General features: G+C 45.6%; 1 long non-coding RNA gene across 2 annotated transcripts in view; it reads right to left on the bottom strand.

The window, feature by feature from the left end:
• Positions 1-705: 705 nt before the first annotated feature.
• Positions 706-13,928, bottom strand: part of LOC137383659 (uncharacterized) — a 58,212-nt gene continuing 44,989 nt past the window's right edge. Inside the window, exons 1-2 of one of the 2 annotated variants that reach the window (XR_010977432.1) lie at positions 1,852-1,963; positions 706-902 (exon numbers count right to left, since the gene is read on the bottom strand). This is a non-coding gene — a long non-coding RNA (uncharacterized lncRNA). Of the gene's footprint in view, positions 903-1,851; positions 1,964-13,928 lie in introns of those variants that run through there. The other variant, XR_010977431.1, reaches the window with a different exon arrangement.

The following is a 13,928-nucleotide window of genomic DNA, read 5'->3' on the forward strand; positions in this document are numbered from 1 at the left end:
TGCAGAGTGATGTAAGCATTTGTTGCCAGGTCCAGCGTGGACCAAATTAGGTATCCTAACATCACATCGGGCAGTTGAGGTGTGCAACATCAGGATAGTGCTGCTTCACAGGCTTCCATCGCATGCTGGGACTCCTGTGCGGGCATAGTTTTGAAGAGGCCATGTTGCAAAGTCCATGCCAGAAGCAGCTGGTAGCACTGCATGCCCCAGCAAAGCAGCACTGGGCCTCCCTCGGGCACTATGGAGTTGAATTTTGCATCCTCTAACTTTGGGAAGGCAGATTTTGGTTGGATGTGTACACAGGTAACAGGAGAATAGGATGATAAAAAAGGGGCCCAAACAGTAGTTAAACCTAAAAAAAACTGAAAAAAATCGTGCTGTTATCTATAATTAGGGGTTGGAGGAAGAATAGTGATTGGCAGGGAATGTAATATTAATATAAAGCAGAGACATTCAAATATAGCATCTGGTTGTGACAGAGGATAGTAGATGTCTGGTGAGAACTGGATTGTGCTTGGCTGTGATGCTCCCCATGATAAAACAGTCGACGAGCACTCACCGTTAAAGTTTACACATGAATTAAGGTTACTTTAGCTAAGGTACTGGAAGACAACCAGTATCTCTGGGACCTTACCATAGCAAGAGGACTGTTTTTTTTGCAGGAGAGATAGAGAAAATAGGCAAGGAAAATCAAATTGACACTGCTTGATTTAAAAGCTTTATTGCATCAGAGATACATGTGTGGAAAGTTACAATAAATTCATATTTGTTTTTATTGTTTTCATTTAAGGCAATGTTGCAGTTGTGGGTGTCAAGGGACTGTCATTATTTCCACAGATTCACTGTTCAGAACTGTCATAGGCATTTGTTTCAATCCCTTAGCTCCTGTTGTGGTGATGATGCTGCAATAACAAAATGAACAATCAAATGACGTTTTACTCTTTAGTTTTCTTGCTACACTCTACCCATTACGTATTGAGGAGGGGGGGCTGGGGAGTTTAATCTCAACAAGCCAGAGTTCAATGAGTGCAACATTATTGCACTTTGGGAGACACCAAGCAAGCAAATTAGCCAGGAAGCTGCACAATTACACCATATCTGAACACCATAGTGAATAGAATATTTTATAACCAGAATAAACCAGTTTAGTGTGACAGACATGGAAACTGATCACCCACCATACTTGAGAGTTTTCATACAAAACTGCTACGAAATTCATACAGGCAGATCTGAGATCAATCACAGTATTGCTACTACTGCCTGTGCAGGGATCACTAAGCACAGGCCTGCAATTGACTTTCATGGTCTGTGTGCCTCAGTTCAACACTGGGCCATAAATTTACTAACTGCGTCATCCAAGGAATGACACACTGGGGATTTACCCGAGATCCCTGTGTCTGGGTGTTAGTCAGGCACTGTGTCTCCAAAGTATGCTGCACTGAATATTTGATAATCAAAATAACTTTTTCTTTTTGGACAATCCAGCATCTGACAGAAATCGAGACTCCTTGACCTGTGAAGAATTTTCATATCAAGCTGCTAAGAAATTCACACATTTATTATCAAAGCAAATAATTGGACATCAGAACGATGTGATTTTAAAGCAACCAACAGTCTAAGTTATGAACCCATCTGGGTTTGTAGATTCAGGTTATTTAAATGGCCCAGGCATAGGGCCTAGTTCCGAGGAAATGGAGAGAGTAAAATCAGCAGCTACTGCTGTCCTGAAAGGTAGTAACAATGGGAGACATTATGGGGTCTTATGGCTACTGTTCAAAAACAGCAGGCAGCAGGCCCTCAGCACCAATCTCTCACCTGATTTAAATATTAAGGGCAAAAATAGAGATTTACCTTGAGGCCTTCATGTTTGCTGCCTGCTCCTCATTGACCAGAGGATTGGAGGAGCTGGCTGCAGGTTCTAAGGCCCACTTTGTCTGGATGGCCCTCAAAATTAGATGTTTTGTCAGGGAGGGACTGGAAAATATGACAGCAGGGCTGGGAAATCCCCTGCTCATTAGCCTGCCTCTATTGTTAGCGCAGTCAGTTCACCCCTTCCTCAGGGGAAACCCCAGAAATCCCAGGGCAATATAAATTGATTGCAGGCCAGTTTCAAGGGTTTCTGTCCTACATTTGCTGAGGCCAAATGAAGCGCACCAAATGCTACCCCAGCTGAGATCAGCTAACTAAACACAAACCAGCAATTGAACCTGAGATCTTTTTGTGGGTATGGTTTCATGTTACACTGGTCAATGCATTTGTTCAGGAGAGTATCAAGTCAGCTTGATAGTTTGTACTTAATGGAGTAAAAATTCGGTGTGCTGGGACGGATGCATTCCCTGCGCCTGAATAGTGAGGCCCAAGGTGTTAATTTTTGGGTCGTGGGCCTCATTAACATCAAGCTGGCATGCGCAAACAACCTGTCGAGGAAGAACAGACAAGAAGCAGGCCGCTTCTAGGGATCTGAGACTTGCGGTGGAAATCAGGAGGAGAGAATCAGAAGCCAGGGTGGGGGAGAGGTGGAGATTGGAGGCTGAGACGGGGGGGGGGGGGGGGGGACATCATAAGCCAGGTTGAGGAGAGCAACAGTCTGTCTTCTTTAAATTTGGAGCTGAGAGGAACACTCCTGCTCCTCCTGGTTCCACATACAGGTAAGTACATTACCATGTGGGTAAGAGGTGGTCCTAAGGCTAGCATCTGCTGCCTTGGGAAAACCATTCTTGGCAATGGCGGCCTCAAACAAGCGTTAGGCTCCTTGTGTAGATATGCGAAGTGCCTAGCGCCTGTTTCGGGCATGGACGCGGCACAATGACTTTTTTCCATGTGCAACATGGCAGGCAGTGCAGTTCCAGTCATAAATGTATAACATGCTTCTTACGCACCAATAATCTGGTTCGTGGCGAAAAGCAGGCACTGTGTCGCAAAATATATAGGTTTATAAATCCCATCACTGCAAATTAAATTCCACCCGACGGTTGCAGTGGAAACCTTAACTGATCACGGTACCATTTATCCATCTCACCTTCTTCCTGTTAACTGAATTGGCAAATACATGAGAATCCATAAAACTGATAGGAATGTATTGATAACAAACTGTGGTTATGCAGCTAGCTCTGAGATTGTTTACACTGAGGTTCAAGGCATTCATGCCATCTGTACCGTTTCAGAACATTTTCTTTCACAAAAATCAATCATTAACTACATGTCTTTACAAAGCTTGTAAAATTCACTGTTCACAGAGCCTGAAGGGCGTTCCTCGATTAAGTTCTGCAACAGCCACCATAAAAGGAAGAAATGTGCAGGTACAATCTCGAGACTTAGTCAGCAAAGGAAATGCTTCCTCAGTTGTGAGGCGACTATGACAAACTGCCTTGCCCGACTTGTATATTGTGGTGAGCAACAAACTGGAACTGCATTGCAATTAGACAACACTAACTTATTTTCCAAGTTTCTCCCTTTCCTTTCCTCATTTTCACTCTGTATAGAGAGATACAGCACTGAAACAGGCCCTTCGGCCCACCAGGTCTGTGCTGACCAACAACCACCTATTTGTACTAATCCTACATTAATCCCATATTTCCTACCACAACTCCACCATTCTCCTACCACCTACCTACACTAGGGGCAATTTACAATGACCAATTTACCTATCAACCTATGTATAGTTCCAAATGTGTCAGCAGCCTTCACTGGTACATTACCCGTGTAACTATCTACAGGTGGGGGCCTAAAAGAGTGAATATCGAGCTATTTGAGATGCATCATGGCTGAGCCCATTTCTTTCCTCACTTGATTTTCCCCCAACCCTCTCTCTCCCCTCCCAACCCCACACTGCAAGCCCAGAGACTTTTGAGACTAATTGAAGCTTCCCCTTCATCTGCTCAGCTGAGATCAGTTATGTCAATGTAAGCTAAGGATTGAGAGTGGCACCCCTGTAGTCTGTGTGGTTCAATATCAAACCGTACATGGTGATGTTACCTTGAGATTTGGACCAGGTCCTGCTTTGGGGAAAGTGGCCCATGTGCACGACTCTCCTTTTTATACAGCAAAGCAGAGCCAGGACAATATGTGAAATAGAAACCTACTGTTACATACATCCACCAATACCTTCAGCAGGAACTGTGTTTTTGATCACTGTGACGGCACAAACACGGGAAAAGCTGCAGTTTTTATTATATATAATTTTTATGCAGTTTTTATTGCCTGTACCTAGCTTACTCAAGAAGGTGATGGCCAGACTTCTTGAAATGCTGCAATCATTCTGCTGATTGTGCTCCCACCGTGGAGTTATGTAAGGAAACAGTGAAGGAATGACAGTGTATGTCCAAGTCACGATAGTTTGTGACTTGAGGCAACTTGTTCCCATGATCTTACTCTTCATATCCTTCTTGGTGGTAGAGATTGAGGATGGAGTGGGAACTGCTGTAGAAATAAGCTCGATGACTTGTTGCAGTGTATTCTGCAGCCATAATGTGCTGATGGTGGAGAGGGAGGATATTAAATCCACTGGCAGGGGTGTCAATCAAGTGAACTGCTCTGTCTGGATGTTGTCAAACTTCTTGAGTGCTGTTATAGCTTTAACATTTCAGGTGAGTTATGAGTATTCCATTACACTCCTGACTTAGGCCCTGTAGAGGGTGGAGAGACTTTGCGGGATTTGAAAGTGAGGTACTCATTATAATACCCAACATCTGTTATGCTTGTGTAGCCATGTTTATTGATACGGCTAGTTCAGTTAAGCTTCAGTTCAATGGTAACTCTAAGGCCTGATGATGGTGATTATGGATATGGCAATGGATGGTTATAGTGGTTATGGATAGCAGATAGTAGAGATAGTGGGGCCTTTTCTTTTTGGCGATGGTCATTCCTGGCACTTGTGCAGTGTTCATGTTACCTGCAATTTGTCAGCCTAAACCTTAATGTTGTTTAGGCCCTGCTGGAGGTTGTCGCGGGCTGATTCATTATCAGAGAAGTTGTGAATGGAGCTAAACATGGAATAGAAATGTCAGCCAGCATCCCCTCTTATAATGCAGGGAAGGTCATTGATGAATCACCTGAAGATGGCGTTGAGGTAGATGATCAGCCTAAAGCCTGGCTACCTGACCCGAACCCGACCAAACCCGACTACATGTGTTGGGTTCGTGTTCGGGTTGGGTCTGTATTCTGCGTCCAGCATTCGGGCTCGGGTCAGGGCGGGCTGGACTGCACTGTTTTGTTTCATATTGTTTTCGTTTGAATCTACGATTATTTTCTGTTTCAATAATATGTTTGATATATTCGGGTCGGGTTGGGCATTTGAAAAAATTAAAGAACTCGGGCCCAGGTCGGGTTCGGGTTGGCTGTTGTCAGGTCGGGCCCGGGTTGGGTTTTAATTTTATATCCGAGCCAGGCTTTAGATTAGCCACGACCTAATTGAATGGCAGAGCAGGCTCGATGGGCTGAATGGCCTTCTCCTGTTCCGATGTTCCTAAGATGATTGGGCTGAAGATGCCTCACTGAGGAATTCCTGGAACTGCAATGATTGGCCTCCAACAATCATAACTATCTTTGTGTTAGATATGTCTCCAGTCACTGGAGGCTTTTACCTTTTGATCCCAGGGACCTCGGTTTTGCTAGGGGTCCTTGGTGCCATGCTGAGTCGAATGCGACGTGGATCCTCAACTCTCCTCTGAATCCACGTTCAGGTCAGGGCTGTGATAAGTTCAGAAGCTCAGTGGTTCTGGCAGTGAGCAGCGGTAAATGTCATTACATGGGACTGTTGATGATTTCATTCTTTACTTTTCTGATGATTGGAAGGACGCTGGTAGGCAGTAATTGAGGGAGTGTTGTATTGTTGTATTATTGGAGGTGTTGTTTTGGATGATGGACTTAAATCACGGCACTGCCAACCTGTTCAAGTGGACATGAAAATCCCAGGCACTATATGAAGGAATGCAGGGAGCTTTCCCAGTGTCTTGGCCAACATTCATCCCTCAACTAATTGCCAAAAAGCCCAAATTGACTGACCATTTATCACATTTAATAGACCTTGCTGTGCAACCAGATTTGCCTGTAAAACAACAATGCCTGCACATCATAAACATTATATTGGCTGAAGTGCCTTGAGTTGTTCTGTGAAGGTGATATGGTTCTATATAAAATACAAGCTCTTCCTATCATAGCACTTAACTGTATTTAACAACTGAGCCACCAGGAGATCAGCAGAGCACGAATGTAACATTTCCTTGGAACTTCTGCTCCACTGCTGTAACCATGGCGGAGGTTCGGCAGCAACTCGGCTTGCACATGTACAGAGGGTTTCCACTGGAATGCCTTGGGATGTTTTACTACATTAAATGTGCAATAAAAATGTACGGTGTTGTTATTGTTGAAGTTTAAGTTGACAGCAGAACTCCCAGAAAATTCCCCCTCAGAAATTCTTCCAAAAAGCTTCCACCTCCCCAACATTTTAAATTCAACCTCTGCTTATCTGGGCTTTGAGCAGGTCTGGATTGAAATCATTTCAGAAACAAAAAGCATACTGTCCATATGTTTGAATTTCTGCCAGGCGCCTAATTAAAGATAATAGTTCATTAGTGATGTTTGATTGGTTCCTTTTCTCCCCCACATGACCTCTTTCAGTTAGAAGGTCAGGTCATGGATATAAATGAATGAATGCCTACATTGAAAATTGTAGTCAAATATTACTCTGATGCCTTTCTAGTTAAGCATATTTATTCAATGTCGTGCTACCTCCTTAAAAATGTGCAATTTACTCCATCAGCTGAGTAGCATGTTCAAAGAACAAGGGATCAATGTATTCTGAAAGCTTTCAAATGTCCAGTGGATGGGAATTATGTTAATTGTTCTTAATGGAGCTCTGGAAATAGCATCTAAGTAATAACAATCAGGGCAGTTAGTATTAATGATTAGTGCCGTCGTAACGTTGTACTTCAATATATAGTCATCAATAGCCATATGGATAAGAGTGAAAGAAAGAAATTGCCGCTGGTGGAATTAAGCACATGACAAACTTCATATCGCTAAGGCTCCTGTACACAATTCCACTCATTGAGACTATTAACACGATGATGGAATATTAGTTTGTTAGTTAGGTTCAACCTAGTCAGCATTACAAAAATAATTGTGGGAATAGGCCATTTGTATTCGATTACAAGATCTATTAAAATAGCAATTCCTGGAATCATCCAACATCTGGTGTGCAAGTGAAACCAGGAAGTCTGTCAATAAGCCTCCAAGAGAAATTGAATTCACCAAATTTCAAGGACCTGTGGGCATGGTGTAAAGCCAGAGAGCTGGGTTCTCATTGTTAGTCATTGGCATAGACTTATCATTAACATCACAAGTAAATGAACCTGTGCATCCATATTATCAAGTTTTTACAACTGGTAGTTACAAACAAACATATTTAGAATATTTCTAACTGTAGTAATTCAGATTCTATTTCCTGAAATTCTATTGCTGAGTAATTACATTTTTATTCTTGTTGCCAATATTATATTTCCTCCAGAAAGAGTTGATTCTTTGCTGGGATACACCGCCAAAGGTTCTAGTTCCTTCCAGTAACTGATCAAAGATATTCATGTAATAAAAGCAAAACACTGCAGATGCTGGAAATCTGAAATAAAAACAAGAAATGCTGGAAATACTCAGCAGGTCTGGCAAGAACTGTGGAGAGAGAAGCAGAGTTAAAATTTCAGGTCAGTGACCTTTCATTAGAACTGGCAAAGTTTAGAAATGTAATAGGTTTTAAGCAAATAAAGCAGGGGTGGGACAAGAGATAACAAAAGGGACAGGGTCACAGAGAACAACTGACCAGAAGGTCATGGAGCAAAGGCAAACAGTATGTTAATGGTGTGCTGAAAGACAAAGCGTTAGTGCAGAGAGGGTGTTATTTGACAGAAAAAAACAGCCCTGGCCCAAAACACAATCATGAAAAAAATGGTAAAAAAAAAAGATAAAACAAACTAAGATAAAATAAAAAAATAAAAAAGAACTAAAAATAAAAGGGGAGCCCATCATGCTCTGAAATTATTGAACTCAATGTTCAGTCCAGCAGGCTGTAGCATGTCTAATCGGTAAATGAGATGCTGTTCCTCGAGCTTATGTTGATGTTCACTGGAACATTGCAGCAATCCCAGGACAGAGATGTGGGCAGGAGAGCAGTGGGGTGTGTTGAAATGGCCAGCAACTGGAAGCTCGGGGTCATGCTTTCGAACTGAGCGGAGGTGTTCCGCAAAGCGGTCACCCAATCTATGTTTGGTTTCCCCAATGTAGAGGAGACCACATTGTGAGCAGTGAATACAGTGTACTAAATTGAAAGAAGTACAAGTAAATCACTGCTTCACCTGAAAGGAGTGTTTGGGGCCTTGGATAGTGAGGAGAGAGGAGGTAAAAGGGCAGGTATTACACCTCCTGCGATTGCATGGGAAGGTGCCGTGGGAAGGGGACAAGGTGCTGGGAGTAATGGAGGAGTGGACTAGGGTGTCGCGGAGGGAACAATCCCTTCAGAATGTTCACAGGGGAAGGGAGGGGAAGTTGCATTTGGTAGTGGCATCACGCTGGAGGTGGCGGAAATGGTGGAGGATGATCCTTTGGATGTGGAGGCTGGTGGGGTGGAAAGTGAGGACAAGGGGAACCCTGTCACGGTTCTGGGAGGGAGGGGAAGGGGTGAGGGTAGAGGTGCAAGAAATTGGCTGGACACGGTTGGGGGCCCTGTCAACCACAGTGGGAGGAACTCTTCGGGTGAGGAAAAAGGAAGAAATATCAGAAGCGCTGTCGTGGAAGGTTGCATCATCAGAGCAGATGCATTGGAGACGGAGAAACTGGGAGAATGGAATGGTGTCCTGACAGGAGGCAGGGTGTGAAGAAGTGTAGTCGAGGTAGCTGTGGGAATTGGCGGGCTTATAATGAATATTACTAGACAACCTATCCCCAGAGATGGAGACACAGAAGTCGAGGAAGGGAAGGGAAGTGTCGGAGATGGACAATGTAAAGGTGAGAGAAAGGTGGAAATTGGAAGCAAAGTTGATAAAGTTTTCCAGTTCGGGGCGGGAGCAGGAAACGGCACCAATACAGTCATCAATGTACCGGAAAAAGAGTTGGGGGAGGGGGCCTGAGTAGGACTGGTACAAGGAATGTTCGACATATCCCACAAAAAGACAGGCATAACTAGGACCCATGCGGGTACCCATCGCAACACCTTTTACTTGAAGGAAGTGAGTACAGTTGAAGGAGAAGTTGTTGATTGTGAGAACAAGTTCATCCAGGTGGAGGAGGGTGGTGGTGGATGGGGACTGGTTGGGCCTCTATTCAAGGAAGAACCAGAAAGCTCTCAAACCGTCCTGGTGGGGGATGGAGATGTAGAGAGATTGGACGTCCAAAGTGAAGAGGAGGCAGTTAGGGCCAGGAAACTGGAAATTGTCAAAATGACGTGGGGTGTCAGAAGAGTCACAGGTGTTGGTGGTAAGAGACTGGACCAGGGGAGAAAAGATAGAGTCAAGATAGGAAAAAATAAGTTCTGTGGGGTAGAAACAGGCTGAAACAATGGGTCTGCCAGGACAGTCCTGTTTGTGGATTTTAGGAAGGAGGTGGAAGCAGGCTGTCCAGGGATGCGGGACTATGAGGTTGGAAGCTGTAGAGGGAAGGTCTCTGGAGGAGATGAGGTCAGTGACAGTCCTGTGGACAGTAGCTTGATGTTCGGTGGTGGGGTCTTGGTCCAGGGGAAAGTAGGAAGAAGTGTCTGAGAGCTGGCGCTGAGCCTCTGCAAGGTAGAGGTTGGTACGCCAGACAATAACAGCACCACCCTTGTCTGCAGGTTTGATGACAATGTCATCATTGACATTGACCTGAGAGAATGGAGTGCAGCAAGTTCAGAGGGGGGGCAGGTGAGAGTGAGTGAGGGGGGCAGAGAAATTGAGATGGCCGATGTCTCACCGACAGTTTTCAATGAAATGATCAAGAGTGTTTAAGAGGCCAGAGGGAGGGGTCCAGGTGGAGGGAGAATGCTGAAGGTGGGTGAATGGGTCTGCTGGTCGGGGGGAGGACTCCTGGTCAAAGAAGTGCGTCCGGAGGCAAAGGCAATGGAAGAAGAGTTCAACGTCATGCTGAGCGCAAAACTCATTGCGGTGGGGGCGTAAGGGGCATAAAGATATTCATGTATGGGCCTTTGACAGTGACAGCCTATTTGACTAGCAGTGAGGAGCAGGAGGAGACCACAGCTGAATTCCAGATGGTCATCTGAATTCTACACAATCACGTTTCCAGCAGGGTTCCTGATCAGTAATCAGAAGGTGAGAGCATAAGTGTATTCACCGGTTTGCTGGATATATTATTTGTCAGAATTATCTCAGAGCAATGCAGAGATAACACTAGTTCTAAATCAACAACAGATTTATATACAATACTTTAAAATATCTCAGCACTTACAAGATGTCTACACATTGTGTCAAACAGAACTCAAGTCTGTTTATCCGGAACTTTCTGTATGGTTTCAGTTCCTTAACTCTTAAACTTCACGAGCAGGCTTAAGCAATTAAGCACAGTGAATATCGATCAGTGAACAGACTACAACAATCAAACTGATCAATCAAACCGTTGAAAACTGCAATAAGCAGTCTTCACTTCCCTTATCCAGGGCTATTGTAGCCAATTGTAGTACCTGCCATTTTAGCTAAAGTGAGTGAATTTAGCAATATCCATAGATTAAGCCTGGTCTATATGTCTCAGTTACTCCTTGCAATAGGCAGAGAGAGGAGCAAAAAAATTAATCTTTCATTAATGTTCTCTTCAGAAGTTGATTTGTACATACAGGTGACTCTCCTTGAACGTGTTGTCTCCTCCCAGATTTGTGCCCATCTATTCAGGAACTCCATGTTTGAATCCCTCCAATCAGGTTTCTGTCCCTGCCTTGGTACTGAAATGACTCCTATCAAAGTCACAAATGATGTCCCATGTGACTGCGACAAAGATAAGTTACCCCCTCTTGACCAGTCTTCAGCTTTTGACATGGTTGATCACACCATTCTCTTCAGCACCCTTTCACCATCGTCCAGCCGGGTGGGACTGTGCTCGCTTGGTTCTATTTTATTTTACGAGTCATAGAAAGTAATAGAAAGTTTAAGGCACAGAAAGAGGCCACTTGGCCCATCGTGTCTGTGCCGGCCAAAAAACGATCCACCCATTTTAACCCCACCTTCCAGCTTTAGGTCCGTAGTCCTGCAGATTATGGCATTGAGGTGCATATCCAGCCTCCTTTTGAATGAGTTGAGGGTTTCTGCCTCAACTACTCTTTCAGGCACTGAGTTCCAGACCCCCACCACCCTCTGGGTGAAAAAGTTTTTCCTCATCTCTCCTCTAATTTTTCTACCAATCACTTTAAATCTATGCCCCCTTATCATTGACCTCTCTGCTAAGGTGAATAGACCCTTCATCTCCACTCTGTTCAGGCCCCTCAAAATTTTGTACATATCAATCAGATCTTCCCTCAGCCTTCTCTGTTCCAAGGAGAACAACCCCAGCCTAGCCAATCTTTCCTCATAGCTGTATTTCCGAAGAAGGGTCACTGACCCGAAACGTTAACTCTGCTTCTCTTTCCACAGATGCTGCCAGACCTGCTGAGTGGTTCCAGCATTTCTTGTTTTTATTTCTTCATAGCTGTATTTTTCCAGTCCTGGCAACGTCCTCGTAAATCTCCTCTGTACGCTCTCTAGTGCAATTACATCCTTTCTGTAATGAGGTGACCAGAACTGCACACAGTACTCAAGTTGTGGCCTAACTAATGAGTTATACAGTTCCAGCATAACCTCCCTGCTCTTATATTCTATACCTCAACTAATAAAGGAAAGAATGCCATATGCCTTCTTAACCACCTTATCGACCTGTCCTGCTACCTTCAGGGATCTGTGGACATTACTCCAATGTCCCTTACTTCCTCTACACTTCTTAGTATTTTCCCATTAATCGTGTATTTCTTTGCCTTGTTTGACCTCCCCAAATGCATCACCTCACACTTCTCCAAGTTGAATTGCATTTGCCGCTTTTCTGCCCATCTGACCAGACTATCAATATCTTCCTGCAGCCTACAGCCATCCTCCTCGCTATCTACCACACGACCAATTTTATTTAATTTTAGCCAGAGAGTTACCTCTAATGGCCTCTCTTCCTACTCCCGCACAGTTACCTCTGGTGTGCCCCAAGGATCTATCCTTGGCCCTCTCCTATTTCTCATCTACATGCTGCCCCTTGGTGAGATCATCAGAAAACACAATGTAATTTTCCACATGTATGCTGACAACACCCAGCTCTACCTCACCACCAACTCTGTCGACCCCTCCACTGTCTCTAAATTGTCAGACAGTTTGTCCAACATCCAGTACTGGCTGAGCAGAAATTCCCTCCCATTAAATATTGGGAAGACTGAAGCCATTGTCTTTAGTCCCTGCTCCAAACTCTGCTTTCTGGCCACTCTGTTGCATCTGTCTGAGGCTGAACCAGAGTTTTGCAACCTTGGTGTGATTTTTGACCCCAGGATCAGCTTCCAGCTGGGATAGGCACCAACATGTTGCACCACAAACATCTGACAAAATTATTGACTCAACCATGGACATGGGTGCAATTAATCTGTATATAAAGTGTATAGCCAACCTAATGCCATCAAAACACAGTCCGATTTAAAACACATTTCTCCCTATTTAGTGAGTACCTGGCACTGTTTTTGCTTGTGCAAGTAGTCAATGTCTGCCCACACACTTGATGTAGCGATGCGGAGAATTCGGATAGATGTCCATTTGTCAGGAGTGATCGTTATCTCTCTCTCTCCCCCTCTCTATGTCCATTCCCCTCTCCCCCTCCATGTTCATTCCCCTCTGTGCCCATCTCCCTCTCTCCTGTGTCCATCCCCCTCTCCCCCACCGTGTCAATCCTCCCTCCCCCACTCTGTCCATCCCTTCTCCCCCGCCGTATCCATTCCCCCTCACCCCTCTGTCCATCTCCCTCTTCCCTCCTCTGTGCCCATCCCCTCTCCCCCAACACATGTCCATCCCCCTTCCCCCCGTGTCCAACTCTCTCTCCCCCACTTTGTGTCCAACCCCATCCCCCCATGTCCAACCCCCTCCCCGCCTTGTGTCCAACCCTCTCTCCCCCCCGTATCCATTCCCTCTTCCCCCGTCCATCCCCCTCCCCCCCGTGTCCAACCCCCTTCCCCACCGTGTCCAACCCCTCTCCCCCTCCCCCGTGTCCATCCCCCTCTCCCCCCTCCCCGTGTCCAACCCCCTCTCCCCCCCACCCCGTGTCCAACCCTCTCTCCCCCCCGTATCCATTTCCTCTTCCCCCGTGTCCATCCCCCTCCCCCCGTATCCAACCCCCTTCCCCACCGTGTCCATCCCCCTCTCCCCCCCACCCCCGTGTCCAACCCCCTCTACCCCACTGTGTCCAACCCTCTCTCACCTCTGTGTCCATCCCCCCCCCACTACCTGGGTCAGTGCTTGTTTAAAGGGTTGCCTGACTCTCAGCGTGCTCCCTCCACTATGCATTGGCCCGCTTCCTGCTCTCCCCCCTGACCTCTCGCTCCCTCCCTCTCCTCTGCAGCAGCCATTCGTGCTCACTCCCTGAACTGTGTGAAAAAAGCAGGGGCAGCTGATCCCAGTGTGCCTGCACCATGAACTGCCAATCAGCACTCATCCCGCCCAGGCAGCCCACTGTCAGTCACAGACATTGAGTAATCGCAGATAGGCATCCGCCATCTGTCAGACGCAGGTCCCACCTCAGCCTGATGTACACTTTAAAAGAAGAGCTGTCAATCAAAGCTGACTCACGGGCAGCCCGCTGTTAGTCACAGAGGATTGGCAAGCTGGATGGAAACCATGGACCTCAAAATTTTATTCCAGAGACACTGGTGTCCATGTACGGACACGTTGCCAACCCTTGTTCCA

This window comes from Heterodontus francisci, chromosome 24 (genome assembly GCF_036365525.1).
Source record: "Heterodontus francisci isolate sHetFra1 chromosome 24, sHetFra1.hap1, whole genome shotgun sequence".
In the NCBI taxonomy this organism is placed as follows: Eukaryota; Metazoa; Chordata; class Chondrichthyes; order Heterodontiformes; family Heterodontidae; genus Heterodontus; species Heterodontus francisci.